Genomic DNA, 15862 nt, shown 5'->3' on the forward strand with positions numbered 1-15862 from the left:
GTTAAGGGTCATGGGCCACTTGTCAGAGGGTGTGTTTCAGATAAAGTCTTTCCGGGTCAGTTAATCAGCTGAGGCATTTTCTTATAGGCTCACATTCCAGCTTGGATCTTTTGAATAGTTTGGATATTTTATCCGTCACTGATAATAACACTTAAAGTGTTGGTCCCATGTTTCATGAGCTGAAAGAAAAGATCCCAGAAATGTTCCATACGCACAAAATAGTAATTTCTCTCAAATTTTGTGCACACATTTATTCACATGCCTGTTAGTGACAATTCTCCTTTGCCAAGATAATCCATTCAATAAGTTGATTAAACAGCATGATCATTACACCTTGTGCTGGGGACAATAAAAGGCCACTCTAAAATGTGCAGTTTTGTCACACAGCACAATGCCACAGATCTCTCAAGTTTTGAGGGAGCGTGCAAATGGCATGCTGACTGCAGGAATGTCCACCAGAGCTGTTGCCAGAGAAGTGAATGTTAAGTTCTCTACCATAAGCCTCCTCCAACATTGTTTTAGAAAACTTGGTAATACGTCCAACCGGCCTCATAACCGCAGACCATATGTAACCACGCCAGCCCAGGACCTCCACATCCGGCTTCGTCACCTGCAGGATGGTCTGAGACCAGCTACCCGGGCAGCTGATGAAACTGTGGGTTTGCACAACTGAAGAATTTCTGCACAAACTGTCAGAAACCGTCTCGGGGACATTCATCTGCGTGGTCGTCGTCCTCACCAGGGTCTTGACCTGACTGCAGTTCGGCATCATATCTGACTTCAGTGGGCAAATGCTCACCTTCGATGGCCGCTGGCACGCTGGAAAAGTGTGCTCTTCATAGATGAATCCCAGTTTCAACCGTACTGGGCAGATGGCATAGTGAGTGTGAGCGGTTTTCTGATGTCAACATTGTGAACAGAGTGCCCCATGGTGGCGGTGTGGTTATGGTATGGGCAGGCATAATCTATGCACAACGAACACAACTGCGTTTTATCATTGCCAATTTGCACAGTGATACCCCGTGACGAGATTCTGAGGCCCATTGTCATGCCATTCATCCACCGCCATCACGTCATGTTTCAGCATGATAATGCACGGCCATATGTCGCAAGGATCTGTACACAATTCCTGGAAGCTGTCCCAGTTCTTGCATACTCACCAGACATGTAACCCATTGAGCATGTTTGGGATGCTCTGGATCGACGTGTACAGCAGCGTGTTCCAGTTCCCGCCAATATCCAGCAACTTCGCACAGCCATCGAAGGAGAGTGGAACAACATTCCACAGGCCACAATCAACAGCCTGATCAACTCTATGCGAAGGAGATGTTGCGCTGCATGAGGTAAATGGTGGTCACACCAGATACTGACTGGTTTTCTGATCCACGCCCCTACCTTTTATTTAAGGTATCTGTGACCAACAGATGCATATCTGTATTCCCAGTCATGTAAAAGCCATAGATTAGGGCCTAATGAATGTATTTAAATTGACTGATTTCCTCATATGAACTGTAACTCAGTAAAATCTTTTAAATTGATGCATGTTGCGTTTATATTTTTGTTCAGTGTATTATTCATAGAAGGCACATTGAAAGTTGAAACGTTGAAGTAGAAAATATTCAGATGTGCATTATTTGAGCCTGCTATTCCCCGAAAGTATCAACTGATAACATACCGGTAGGACGCCATATAATTGTTGCCCATTGCTCAAGTAATGGTTTTGAGTAAGTGACTAGTAGCACAACAACATGTACTGTGGAGTGGAGTCATTTGTTTGTTGTGATGCCAACAGCAGTTAGTGACTGCCTCCAGTCTGGCCTGAGTTCAGCAGGCTTTAGATTGATGCTGTGTTACTGATGTGGTGTTAAAATGTTAGGCCCAGTGACTCAGGGGCCTCCAATACACCCCGACCCCACTGAATGTTTCAGTGTGTCCTGTTCAAAGGCACTTCAATATTTGGTATTGCCTATTCACCCTCTGAATGGCACACATACACAATCCATGTCTCAATTGTCTTAAGGCTTAAAAATCCTTCATTAACCTGTCTCCTCCCCTTTACCTACACTGATTGAAGTAGACTTAACAAGTGACATCAATAAGGCATCATAGCTTTCACCTGGATTCACCTGGTCAGTCTATGTCATGGAAAGAGCAGGTGTTCCTAATGTTTTGTACACTCAGTGTATATCCAAAACAGACATTACTGCAATAGTATGTTCAGATTAGCACACCCTCACCGGTTTCAATCTGTCAAGAACTGCAAAGCTGCTGTGTTTTTCACGCTCAACAGTTTCCAAGAATGGTCCACCATCCAAAGGACATCCAGCCAACTTAATACAACTGTGGGAAGCACTGGAGTCAACATGGGTCAGCAGCCCTGTGGAACGCTTTCGACACCTTGTAGAGTCCATGCCCCGATGAATTGAGGCTCCTCTGAGGGAAAAAGGGGTGCAACTCAATATTAGGAAGGTGCACCTAACGTTTTTTTTACACTCAGTGTATATCTTTGGTCCTGTTGAACCCTTCAGTTGACTGTTCGAACTGAAGGAGCCATTCAGATATGAGAGACTCCAACAGCTGCCTCAGTCCTGGGGGACAGGATGCAACAAGGTCTGCCTCTCAGGCCGAGGCCATTAATGGAAAACAGAGGAGGCTGGTGGGAGGAGCTATAGGAGGACAGGCTCATTGTAATGGCTGGAATGGAATCAATGGAACGATATCACAACAAACATATGAGAAACACATATTTAACTCAGTTCCATTGATTCCATTCCAGCCATTACAATGAGCCCGTCCTCCTATAGCTCCTCCCACCAGCCTCCTCTGGTGAAAAGTGGTCTACTCGTCACAGACCAAGACAGGATATATTTGACTTATTTATAGTAATTACTAACTACTCCACATAGTCTGAACCATTTAGCCTTATTCAATATAACCATTTCAGTCTACAGTGTCCACAGCCTTTTGGTTCAGGTCCTTGTCATGAAGTATCGACTGTAGAGGATCATATCTGCTAGTGTGCAAGGAGAAGTTCTGAGAAGTTGGCGGTTCCGCTGTCCGTCGTGTCGTCACGAAGTGGTGTTGGACCGTCATGGTGTGTACCTTCTAGTAGAGAACATCATAGACATCTACAAACAAGAAGAGTCCAGCAGATCAGAGGTGTGTGTGTGTGTGTGTGTGTGTGTGTGTGTGTGCGTGCGTGCGTGCGTGCGTGTGTGTGTGGGGGGGGGTGTTTCGTGAACTCCGCCATGAAATAGTGCTTCCAAAATATTCACCGTTCATGCAACAGACCTAGGCATCTGTTTTTATTCTAATGGTGTCACTAGAGCTAAAGTGTGTGTTCATAAGCTGCGTCAAATCAAATTTTATTTGTCACATAAACATGGTTAGCAGATGTTAATGCGAGTGTAGTGAAATGCTTGTGCTTCTAGTTCCGACAATGCAGTAATATCCAATGAGTAATCTAACCTAACAATTTCACAACAATTACCTTATACACACAAGTGTAAAGGAATGAATAAGAATATGTACATGAAAAATATATGAATGAGTGATGGTATAGAACGGCATAGGCAAGATGCAGTAGATGGTATAGAGTACAGTATATACATATGAGATGAGTAATGTAGGGTATGTAAACATTATATAAAATGGCATTGTTTAAAGTGACTAGTGATACATTTATTACATCCATTTTTTCATTATTAAAAGTGGCTAGAGATTTGGGTCAGTATGTTGGCAGCAGCCACTCAATGTTAGTGATGGCTGTTTAACAGTCTGATGGCCTTGAGATAGAAGCTGTTTTTCAGTCTCTCGGTTCCAGCTTTGATGCACCAGTACTGACCTCGCCTTCTGGATGATAGCGGGGTGAACAGGCAGTGGCTCGGGTGGTTGTTGACCTTGATGATCTTTTTGGCCTTCCTGTGACATCGGGTGGTGTAGGTGTCCTGGCATCATGTCAACATACCAGGAATATGGAAAGCTCAGTCCCTGGCAGTGTCCGCCATGTTGGTGTTATAACAAGCACACTTTATCCCTGCCTCGATGGAGTGGTAAACATGAGAACCATGTGTCCTCTTGTGGCATTGACACAGCTACAGACGTGTGTATCTGTATCTGGGGGTTAAGTACCATAGATTTTATATTTGGGCAGTGTTGCAATTACTGTAGGTGCATTGTATTACCATTCTAGGGTTAGGGTTAGGGTTAGCACTTATATCCTACTTTCTGTCCTAATCCTACCACTTTTTGGACCTGTAAGGTGCTGGATTCGGCTCAGTCTGGCTTTCTCTTTCACCCAAGGCTCAATTTAGCCACTGATGTGGTTCGGAAGAGGGAGTGAGAATCTGAACCTACTATTGCAGTAACGTCTGTTTTATATATATTTTATTTTAATTATATAAAAATGTATACACCACGAAGTTACTTCAATGCCGTAAAACATACTATAGCCTAACATTTCCAGGTGATTAGGTGATCCTATAGCAGTAGCCTCAAGGGCTGGGGGTGAGGTAAATAATCTGGAGGAAGTGTATGGAGCAGTTTGAAATAGTATACCATCGGGCAGTAATGTCTGTTAACCAGTAGAGAGCAGTACTGTAATCTGTTACTACTGGCTGTTGTAAAAGCGCATTATTAAAAAGCCGTTGGTCCTTTTGGCTGTAAACAAACTATGTTGTTTATTATATCATTTATATCCATCGCTGAATGTATAGTACGTGGCATATTTTTGTTCAAATACAGAAATAGGACCCATCTCTGAATACACATTCTCACTTTGTATACATGGCCACTGGGTGGCAGTCTTTTCCAATATTTTGTTTAATTTAGAACGCTGTAGCGTTATCACAGCTTTTTCATACCTTGTCACTTGACACGATACATATAAACGATAATATAATTACATCAAGGAAAGTACTTTTGGTCTGTAACACAGATTTGAGCTATATGAACAATCTATCTAGTTACACTCCAAATTATATTCCACAATGACTTTTATCGACTTTGTAAATTGGCTTGCAGTTATTTGATGTTATAACACCTTAACCCAGCAGAGCAAGGGAGAGAAATGAAACACTACCAAAGCTAGTGTATCATCAGCTGTTCCAGTGACTGTGAAACAAAGCATGGGGAGAGTGGACTTCGCCCCTGGAGAATGGTGGTCAATAGCTAGCTGTAAATTACATATGAGGTAAACTGTTGGTGAAATCCCCTAATTCCTTGTAAGTGCTGTTCCCATAAGGATATTTCCTCTGTCATGGACAGAAGTGATGAGTCTCATAAGACAGAGGCAGTTTTGTGTGTGTGTGTGTGTGTGTGTGTGTGTGTGTGTGTGTGTGTGTGTGTGTGTGTGTGTGTGTGTGCGATTGAGTGTCTCTATAACAGGTCGTTCCTTTACTTCGGTGTCCCTGCAGGCCCCTGAACCCCACCAAGGTGGAGCAGCTGATGTGTGAGGAGCATGATGAGGAGAAAATCAACATCTACTGCCTGAGCTGTGAGACGCCCACCTGCTCTATGTGCAGTGTTTGGCCAGCACAATGACTGTGAGGTGGCCCCCTTGCAGAACGTCTACAAGAGACAGAAGGTAAGGAAGCACCCTGAATCAGGTTGTGATGTCACTCAATATCTCTATAGGCTGTCTGTCTTCCTGTCTGGTAGTCTGTCTGCCCGCCTGTCTGTTAGATCGTCCTTACACTTACAATGAAAAGTAATTATCCAATATAACAGCTTACCTACTTTGTCACTCTCTGTTCATCATGTCCCCCAGAGAGAGATTTTAATCTTAAAGTGTAGAGCCAGTGTGTGTATGTGATCTGCCTGTGTGTGTGTGTGTTTGGTTTGTCTTTGAGTGCTGAGTGAAGTGACAGCAGACAGATGTATTGAGTTGGAGCTGCCCTGCGGGGGTTCTCACACTGTGAGGGCCGGGTTTCATCTCACCTCACACGCACGCACGCACGCGCACACACACACACACACACACACACACACACACACACACACACACACACACACACACACACACACTCATACAGCCTGGTGGCACGACAACAACTAATGTTGTATATCACACCTCTGAGTCGTGTGCAGCATTCGTGTCTGTCTGTCCTTCATGTGGACACACACACACACACACACACACACACACACACACACACACACACACACACACACACAGCGGTGCTCTGGCTTGCTGCCATTAGTCCTTACTTCTAATTTCTACTCCCTCTAACCCACTCACTATAAACTTGTCATCTCACACCCCTCTCTCTTAAATCTCCTCCCCCTCTGGCCATGCTCTGTACTGTGGGCCCAAGCAGAGAGGGACATGCCTGACCATTAGCTCCCATAGTTCTCCCTGGCTCTCTCTCTCTCTCTCTCTCTTTCTGAGTGACTCATCCATCCACAGCAGTGGGACTTGAGTCATTCTCCTCTGAGCTCAAGTCACAGGCTCAGCTCCTCCCTCGCTGCTGGCTGCCCGCTAACTAGGTCTCCTCTCCAGCATCCAGGTGAACAGTGACTAATATCAAAGTGAGAGTCCCACCATACCAGCATGGTGGACACCATTTGGTGGGACTCAACTGAAGGTCACTTGTTAAGGATGGACAATGTGTCTGGCTATTGAGTAAAACTGACGGGGGAAGCCACCCACACAAACATGATACATAGGGTTTACGTATGTACTATATCTACTTACATAAGCTAAAACAGTACGAATGGACCATAGAGACAGACATGTTATTGAGCAGATGGTTTTGGTGCCATTTTTCTTTGCACTACATTGCTCACTCACTCTGTAAACCACTCAACATTACAGATGCAGATGAGAAACGTTTGGGATCAACTTCAGCTTCACCTGATGTTTTATGCATTGTTGAAAAACAACACTTTTTCACTCTATCATCACAATTGTGTGAGCTACCACATTAGGTTAGGGTTTCCCAACCCTCTGCTCAGGCCCCCCCAGACGTTTCACATTTTACTTTTAACCCTAAACTGGCACACCGGATTCAATTTGTCAACTAATCATCAAGCCTTTGAGTAATTGATTCCGGTGTGCCAGTTTAGGGTTAAAACTGAAAATGTGAAACATCTGGAGAGGGTTGGGAAACACTGACCTAATGTGTTAGTGCAAGGTTGGAACAAAAGCCTTCTTATCCTGTAGCAACCCAGGACCAGGGTTGATGACCACTGGCGTAGTAAGTACAGACATTGACCCATCATGCTCTGTTGTGATTGGCTCTAGACGGTGCTGAGTGACAGCATCGCCATCTTGGTGGCGGGGAACGACCGTATCCAGGCCCTCCTCTCTAAGTTGGAGGAGATATGCAGGACCATCCAGGTGAGAATGTCACCCATTAGAACCTCTCACACTTCTCACCTCAAAGTCACAATCACTCACTGTGGGGTCACAACACACGTTACTCACATCACTGTGAAGAACCTGTTATAGTGTAGTAACTAGCATGAATAAGTAGTAATACATTATTTATTAACTATTTATACACTCAACAAAAATATAAATGCAACTTGTAAAGTGCTGGTCACATGTTTCATGAGCTGAAATAAAAGATCCCAGAAATGTTCCATACGCACAAAAAGCTTATTTCTCTCAAATGTTGTGCACAAATTTGCTTACATCCCTGTTAGTGAGCATTTCTCCTTCGCTAAAATAATCCATTCACCTGACAGATGTGGCATATCAAGAAGCTGATTAAACGGCATGATCATTATACAGGTGCACCTTGTGCTGGGGACAATAAAAGGCCACTCTAAAATGTGCAGTTTTGTCACACCACACAATGCCACAGATGTCTCAAGTTTTGAAGGAGCGTGCAATTGGCATGCTGACTGCAGGAATGTCCACCAGAGAAATGTTCTGAAACAAAGTTGAAAATGTCTTAGTTCTTCCATGGCCTGCATGTCACCCATTGAGAATGTTTGGGGTGCTCTGGATCGACTTGTATGACAGCGTGTTCTAGTTCCCGCCAGACTTGCCTAGTTAAATAAAGGCTAACATTTAAATATATGTATTTTTTTAAATAAAATAAAATACTTTGCACAGCCATTGAAGAGGTGTGGGACAACATTCCACAGGCCACAATCAACAGCCTGATCAACTCCATATGAAGGAGATGATTCGCGCTGCATGAGGCAAATGGTGGTAATACCAGATACTTACTGTTTTTCTGATCCACGCCCCTACTTTTTTTTAAGGTATCTGTGACCAACAGATGCATATCTGTATTCCCAGTCATGTAAAATCCATAGATTAGGGCCTAACGAATTCATTTTAATTGACTGATTTCCTTATATGAACTGTAACTCAGTAAAATCGTAGAAATTGTCGCACGTTGCGTTTATATTAAGCATTTCTAAAGGCTTATTCATGAAAAGTTATTATTATAAAGTGTTCAATGGGTGTCTGTGTGCAGGAGAACGGACATCATCAGAAGCAGAGTCGGCGTGATAAGTTTGACGGGCTGTATGCCATCCTGGAGGAGAGGAAGGAGGAGCTGGTGGGGAGGATCAGCTGCCAGCAGGATGACAAGCTGGACCTCGTCCACTCCCTCATGCGTCGCCACGGAGACCACCTGGAGGGCGCGGGCCAGCTTGTGGGGACAGCCATCCAGTCCAATGGAGGAGCCACAGATGGCCGTGTTCCTACAGGTAGGCACTATGGATGGAACACTAGCCCTGAACCTGGGTGCACGGTCTGGCCTCAGTAACTGGACTTGGGGTGTGTACCAGTATGTCGTTGAATGGAATGGAATGATGGCCATTCCAGCACAGTTACCGGTATATGTTAAGATGTAACTTCTTGAGCAGAAAACATGACTGTTTCAGCCCCTCGGAAACTGCACTAGGATCAGAGTTCCTGCGGGTGTTTCACTGTCTTATGATCAGTAGCCCTACAGCTAGCATATGAGTCAGTGGGCCCTCAACAACTAACTGTAATATGATCAGTTGTTTGATCAATGGCTCTGGGTCAGTTGTGAGCTGGCCCCAATCCACATGAGACATGATAAGGCATAAAGTAATAACAGTGATGATGAGTCACAGACACCATAGAGACTATAGTCCCCCTCTCTCACCACTGACTTGAACAAATAACAGTCTACTCCACATCCTGTACATGCTGGTACCAGGCTCATTGATATGCCCAAAGATGTAGTAAAGGATCCTTTCATCATTTAAATCAGGTTTAGAGAAACCTTCACTATCGATGATCAATGGGGTGTCATGCAGTGCTTCGCCGTATTGAGCAGGGGAGGAGTGATGAGCAGAAAGCCCAGCAGGGGAGCCTCATCGGCGGGGACGTTGCTTTTAAAAGCACCCCTAGAAACTCTGGTCCTGTGATTCTCTGATCACTCACACTGTAACCCTGTGGAGGTGATTGACACCTCTCTCCATCAATACACTAGAAGCATTCTCTGAGTTCCAGCCCCTAGGAGCCAGGCATTGCTCAGCTAGTGACAAACCTACACACTACACACACACACCTCCCCTGTGGGGGACACCTGCCTCATCCTTTGACCGCTGGCCTACTGGCCATAAATATTGTCCTTGTAATAGAGCCAGGTGGGATGACGTGCCCCTGCTGCAGACCACAGGTAGTTTAAACCCCTGCTAGGCGAGAGATAGATGGTGCCATTTATGCCATTCATCCGACACTCCTTTCCTCCACTCAGGTCCCTTGCTTTATAAAAAGCTCCAGTTTGAGTGAAGGCTCGCAATTCAAGTGTCTCTTTATTCAACTCCTTCACCGTCCACGCTTGCAAGCACTTTGTTTTGTCAACCAGTTTAGGGCTCTATTCACTCTGTAAACCTGAGTGATACAGATTCCACGATAGAAATGTAAAAGTCATTTCCGATTGAGCCGACATTTGCAGCGTTTACTGTGAATGCGGTCTCCGCTATAGCGGAAACGTTGCCTTTAAATTTAAATGACGCTGTAAATCTGAACTTCCGCGATGCGGATTGAATAGGGCCCTAACTGTTAGCGCTAGCGTGAGTGTCAGGACGGTGGCAGGTGCACGTTTTATGAATGACTCAAACTGAGCGAGTGATTCAGAAGATCGAGAGAAGAGGAGGCTATAGAAATGAAATGAATTGTAAATGAATAAAAATTATATAAAACTCAAAAAACTTATTCTAGAGTATATATAGCACTAATTTACCTCAGAAATTGAAGTGCAGGAATTGAAACTAAACGCAATAGCCTATTGATCATTTATTTTCTCCACAGATCATCAAGGATATATTTAAACAGAAAGTAAAATTCTTCTTTTCATCTGTTTAGTGTTCCATTCTGCTTCTTATGGGGTGTTTAGCTGGAAAGTCACAAATTACATTACATTCACTAACACAAGCACTAAAATAAACTAACACACCAATTGCAATGACTGTAAACTGAAAGTAACTGCATGAGAGATGTGTGTGGTTGGCAGTAATGTGTGATTGCTGGCTGCTGATAGCTAATGCATTATAATGCTCTCCACTTGTAGAGTTATCGAGCAGACCCACCCAGCCTGCGTCACTACCAGCCACAGGGGGACAGGGGACACTGCCATCCATCGCTGTCCGTCATCTCCTATTTGTTTGTCTCTGAGCTGTGACCTCCCCACTGTGTCCTTGTCAGGATCTCTGCCACTGCCAAGGCGTCCAACATGGAGCGTCCAGAGCCGGGTTATGAGAGCATGGCCCATTTTGTTACCAACACAGAGGATGTGGCAGACATGCTAAGGACCATTGACTTCAACACAAGTAGGGCCTCAGGTAGCTGTACAATACAACCATATATGGAGAGTTTGGCCATTAACGTTTCTCTATATTTGACTCTAGCCTCAGGGAAGTGACGTCAGCTCCAAACATTGCCCCTGAAGTCGCACGTTCAAGAACAATTCCCTTGTTTTTGATTGGTCTGTCTTAATGTGGTGCGCCGTATGTGGTCGCAGGTTCCCAGGGAGAAGACGGAGAAGACGGTTATGATCTGGATGAGGGGGCCAGGACCTGGCATCACTGGCAACGGTGGACGTAGACTATGGGAGATACCAGTAGTTGAAAAGGATCCCTCAGGTTAATATCAAAAGACAAACCAGCATATAGTATGCTGCTCCTCTGCTTTATTCCTGTACCCACATTTACAACGTTTAGGCTACAAACCCAAAGGCTTTAATATATAGTTTCTTATGACATTAGTCTTAAATATTGCCATAAAGGCTGAAATCAAGTGTGTCATGTCCAGTATATGGATCACTTATCTTGTTCACCTCACGGCAGACTAATTTCAAATGGAAAGACAATGCATTATTTTTCCTCTGTGATCAATCAATTCCATATTCCCCTAGCTACCTCCAAAGGTATAACGATGCTGCTTAAAACCAGGGGACCCTTCAGCGTCACTGTAACATTCCAGAGATGAATGAACTGGAAGCACACATTTCATGAATGGCCACGGTCAGATAGTCCAGGGAGAGATGGGGAGGTTATTTACTGGCCTGTCGTTTATACATGATAATGGGTTCATCCAGAAACTCCGAAGTGAAGAGTTTGATGCAGCCTGTTGATTGGGCTTTACCTTGTTGTACTGACTATGACAATTCTTGTGATTTTGGCTTAATATACAGTACTAGTCAAAAGTTTGGGTACATGTACTCATTCCAGAGTAATTCTTTTTTTAATTTTTTTTTTACTATTTTCTACATTGTAGAACAATAGAGAAGACATCAAAACTATGAAATACACAAAAAAGTGTTAAACAAAGTATGTTTTATATTTGAGACTCTTCAAAGTAGCCACCCTTTGCCTTGATGACAGCTTTGCACACTCTTGGCATTCTCTCAACCAGTATCATGAGGTAGTCACCTGGAATGCATTTCAATTAACAGGTGTGCCTTGATAAAAGTTAATTTGTGGAATTTCTTTCCTTCTTAATGCATTTGAGCCAATCAATTGTAACAAGGTAGGGGTGGTATACAGAAGATTGCCCTATTTGGTAAAAAAACAAGTCCATATTATGGCAAGAACAGCTCAAATAAGCAAAGTGAAACGACAGTCCATCATTACTTTAAGACATGAAGGTCAGTCAATACGGAACATTTCAAAAACTTTGAAAGTTTCTTCAAGTGCAGTCGCAAAAACCATCAAGCACTATGATGAAACTGGCTCTGATGAGGACCGCCATGAGGAAGGAAGACCCAGAGTTACCTCTGCTGCAGAGGATAAGTTCATTAGAGTTACCAGCCTCAGAAATTGCAGCCCAAATAAATGCTTCACAGAATTCAAGTAACAGACACATCTCAACATCAACTTTTCAAAAGAGACAGCGTGAATCAGGCCTTCATGGTCGAATTGCTGCAAAGAAACTACTACTAAAGGACACCAATAATAAGAATAGACTTGCTTGGGCGCCAAGAAACACGAGTAATGGACATTAGACGGTGGAAATCTGTCTTTTGGTCTGATGAGTCCAAATTTGAGATTTTTGGTTCCAACCGCCGTGTCTTTGTGAAACGCAGAGTAGGTGAATGGATGATCTCTGCATGTGTGGTTCCCACCGTGAAGCATAGAAGAGGTGGGATGTTGTGGGGGTGCTTTGCTGGTGACACTGTCAGTGATTTATTTAGAATTCAAGGCACACTTAACCAGCATGGCTACTACATAATTCTGCAATTATACGCCATCCCATCTGGTTTGCGCTTAGTGAGACAATCATTTGTTTTTCAACAGGACAATGACGCAACACACCTCCAGGCTGTGTAAGGGCTATTTGACCAAGAAGGAGAGGGATGGAGTGCTGCATCAGATGACCTGGCCTCCACAATCACCCAACCTCAACCCATTTGAGATGGTTTGGGATGAGTTGGACCACAGAGTGAAGGAAAAGCAGCCACCAAGTGCTCAGCATATGTGGGAACGCCTTCAAGAATGTTGGAAAAACATTCCAGGTGAAGCTGGTTGAGAGAATGTCAAGAGTGTGCAAAGCTGTCATCATGGCAAAGGGTGGCTACTTTGAAGAATCTCAAATATAAAACATATTTTGATTTGTTTAACACTTTTTTGGTTACTACATGATTCAATATGTGTTATTTCATAGCTTTGATGTCTTCACTACTATCCTACAATGTAGAAAATAGTAAAAATAAAGAAAAACCCTTGAATGAGTAGGTGTGTTCAAACTTTTGACTGGTACTGCAGATCATGGCCCTCACACTGGGCATTCAGCTCTGTTAAAAAGGCCAAAGGCTCTGCCTCCTGGTGCCTTGGGACCTCAGCTTGACAGGTAGTGAAGAATAGACCTCTCCAGCATTTCCAACGACACACACACATCTGAGCCATCTTTCTGTAACCTGTTACTTATAATACATAGTTAGAAATAACTACTGCCCCACCTTGCGTGTGCTGGGTGTTTTTGGGTTGTTGTAGATATATGGACCTGACCCTGAGTCCTCACAGGAGCTGACCTTGTCACTGGGGCTGTTGACCCCTCATTGACTGAAGGAAGAGAGAGAAGTGAGGGAGAGGAAAGTGAGGGGACACACACAAGGGGAGAAAAGGAGCCGGGACAGGGAGTAATTGATGGAGAATTCTGGTGGGATGATGAAGATTGTGTGTGTGTGTGTGTGTGTGTGTGTGTGTGTGTGTGTGTGTGTGTGTGTGTGTGTGTGTGTGTGTGTGTGTGTGTGTGTGTGTGTGTGTGTGTGTGTGTGTGTGTGTGTGTGTGTGTGTGTGTGTGTGTGTGTGTGTGTGTGTGTGTGTGTGTGTGTGTGTGTGTGTGTGTGTGTGTGTGTGTGTGTGTGTGTGTGTGTGTGTGTGTGTGTGTGTGTGTGTGTGCGCGCGCGTCTGCGTGCATGCGTGCGTGCATGCGTGAGAAAACCACAGTGAGAGTTTCTGACTATGAATGGAGACAGATCACTGAAGGCCGTCAGACATGTATCAGAGGTTAACGCATGCCGTTTTCTGGCAACAAGCTGTTCCAACATTAACTCTTCACACTACAAGAAGGATAAGACAGAACAGAATGGCCAATTCCATGATCCGTGACCTGTACATTAATCAAATCAAATCAAGCTTTATTTATACAGCACATTTCAGACATGGGATACAACGCAATATGCTTTACAGGAAAAAAACGAAGAAAAAAACAATGAAAATAAAAGCTGAAATATTTACTACATAATATAAAAAACTAAAGAATGACAAACTGAACAACTAGAAAGCACCCTAAGGTAATGCAAAGCTAAAAATATGTTTTAAGATCTCTTTTAAATATGCACACAGTTTTGGCCCCCCTCAGGTTTTCTGGTAGGCTATTCCAGAGGCTGGGGGCATAATACCTAAAGGCTGTCTCTCCATGCCTATCGGTCCTAGACTTTGGAATAGTTAAAAGGCCAGTGCCAGAGGACCTGAGGGACCTACTGGGTACATCATTTAAAAGCATGTCTGACATGTTGGGGTGCACAATCATGGATAGATTTAAAAACCAATAGCTGGTGTTAAGTGGGGTTTCTCATGGAATCTAAGGGGAAACCATTGTCTTGCTCATATTATGATTTTTGGCCTCCGAGATTTGTAGCAGACATAGCTGAAGACTACACAGCCAAATGTAACATTTCGGAACGGAGCATAAAGCTCAAACATCACACAGTTGAAGGCCTCCCTTGCCACCCACCAGATATGCTGTATGTACAAAAACCTGTGTATTGTGTGTAAGTATGATAAACTAAGAATAATCAAATTAAATGTATACCACTGTTGGTTTGAATTGCACATGTTGTAAAGTAGGAAGAATACATTGTTGTGTCATGTTTTTATCTCACCTCACACTCCTACTAGGGCTTTAACCGAAAGGTTGCATGTTCGAATATCCGAGCCGACTAGGTGAAATCTGTCTATCTGCCATTGAGCAAAACACAACCCTAATTGCTCCAGGGTCGCCGTCAATAATGGCTGATCGCTGGCCGTGACCCCACTCTCTCAGGTTCTCAGGGGGAGTGGGATAACAAAAATAACAAAAATATCTAATTCACACACCACACACTTGTACAGGTTACACACTTGTACATGTGTGAAACAGGACATTTTGACTTCCTCTTCATCTTACAACAACCTTAACTTTGACGAGTTCCACAAGTATGACTAATATTGTAGAGACCGAAGCAGCTGAAAGACTACTCATGAAAGTGTAAGACAAAACTAAATGATCTGACTGTATAGCATATGCACATTTTAGCTTCAGCTTACAAAATTGTATACAAAAAGAAAATCTCATTATGATATCCCCTCTCTCCTTTTCTAGCAAATGTTTGTGTTACCAACCCTGACCTTGAGCTACAGCTGCTGCTTTGATCTCCAGTGGAATTTGAGATGGTGTTAACCACAGAATGAATCATTGAATGCATCTCTATGGTGTTAACACAGTGAGGAACAAGGCAGCAGATCCACCACCATACTGACAGTCTGAGTCATAGAAACACCAGGCTGGGGGGCATTTTGATGAGTTCTCACAAATTCGCAGAGACTCTCACCAACCACTACACCATTATCCAGGCATCCACATGTTATTCTTTTAAAAAGAAGACGGGCAACCGCTGTAAAGTTACATTTAATGAGCGTTAAAGGCGATAACTGCAATGAATGTTTGGCCATGGAGGTTAGATATTTGGCCATAGGGGTTTTGCAATGAGTGTTTAGCCAGAGTTTAAGTAAATCTGCAAGGAGTTATTTATATTTCAATAGGCAATAGGATATTCAGTAGCATCTGTTTACAGATGCAGGAATAAACTATTTTGGTAGTCAAGTCAGCAGAATAGTTTCCTTTATTACATGCACTACTGTAAGAGACTATGACAAACTCAATGGA

The 15862-nt window shown here is 43.6% G+C and overlaps 1 pseudogene; it reads left to right on the plus strand.

Moving 5' to 3' along the window:
• Positions 1 to 2560: 2560 nt before the first annotated feature.
• Positions 2561 to 11038, plus strand: LOC115185097 (tripartite motif-containing protein 54-like; annotated as a pseudogene).
• Positions 11039 to 15862: the final 4824 nt, after the last annotated feature.

The sequence above is a fragment of the Salmo trutta genome, chromosome 1 (genome assembly GCF_901001165.1).
Source record: "Salmo trutta chromosome 1, fSalTru1.1, whole genome shotgun sequence".
Lineage (NCBI taxonomy): Eukaryota > Metazoa > Chordata > Actinopteri > Salmoniformes > Salmonidae > Salmo > Salmo trutta.